The sequence below is a fragment of the Elephantulus edwardii genome, unplaced genomic scaffold, assembly GCF_000299155.1.
Source record: "Elephantulus edwardii isolate Elephantulus edwardi_28Jun2011 unplaced genomic scaffold, EleEdw1.0 scaffold00012, whole genome shotgun sequence".
Taxonomy (NCBI): Eukaryota; Metazoa; Chordata; class Mammalia; order Macroscelidea; family Macroscelididae; genus Elephantulus; species Elephantulus edwardii.
The window spans coordinates 826,700-827,597 of NW_006399762.1; positions in this window are offsets into that span (position 1 = coordinate 826,700).

Here is an 898-nt window from a genome sequence, read left to right on the forward strand (position 1 = left end):
AATAGAAGGGAATTTCCTCAACATAGTGAAAAGTACGTATGCAAAATGAAGAGCCAACATTATTCTCAATGGAGAAAGACCAAAAGCATTTCCCTTGTTAACAGACCAGACAAAGATGCCCACTGACACCACTTCTATTTAATATTGCACTGAACGTCCTTGTTAGGGTAATACCACAAGAGATGGAAATAAAAGGCATCCAGATTGGCAAAGAGATGGTTAAAATATCGCTGTATGTGGATGATATGTTAGTGTACATAGAAAACCTCAAAGACTCAACAACAAAAACAGCCGCAACAAAATAGTAGGCCAATTAGTAGAGTGACAGGGTATAATATTATTATTCAAAAATTAGTGAGATTCCTCTACAATAACAAGGAGAACTCAGAAAAGGAATCCCATGGAACACCAGGAGAATAAATAGGTCTGTCTTGGAGATTGTGAAACCAAGTTTCTCCTTGGAGGCAAAGATTTTGAATCTCCTTCTCACATACTATGGGCATGTGGCCAGGAGGAGCCAGTCCTTGGAAAAGAACATCACACTTGGAAGGGTGGAGGGACACACAGGAGAGGAAGACCCCAGGTAAGATTTATTGACATGATAACTGGAACTAGAAGATTAGGTATGCCAGAGTCAATGAGACTCAATCAAAATAGGGCAAACTTCAGAGCTTTTGTACCTAAGGTCTCGATGAGTCTCAGGCAATTCCATAGCATATAAGAACAAAAACAATGAATGGAAACAAGACAAAAAAAGAAGTTTTTCACACAGAGATGCTAAAAGAAAGTGGATGGGCCATAACACTCAGAAACAACAGAAAAAGAAACAAAGCAAAATGGCAATAGTAAAACCTTAATAATAATCATACTTAACATGAATGGACTAAATGTACCAATT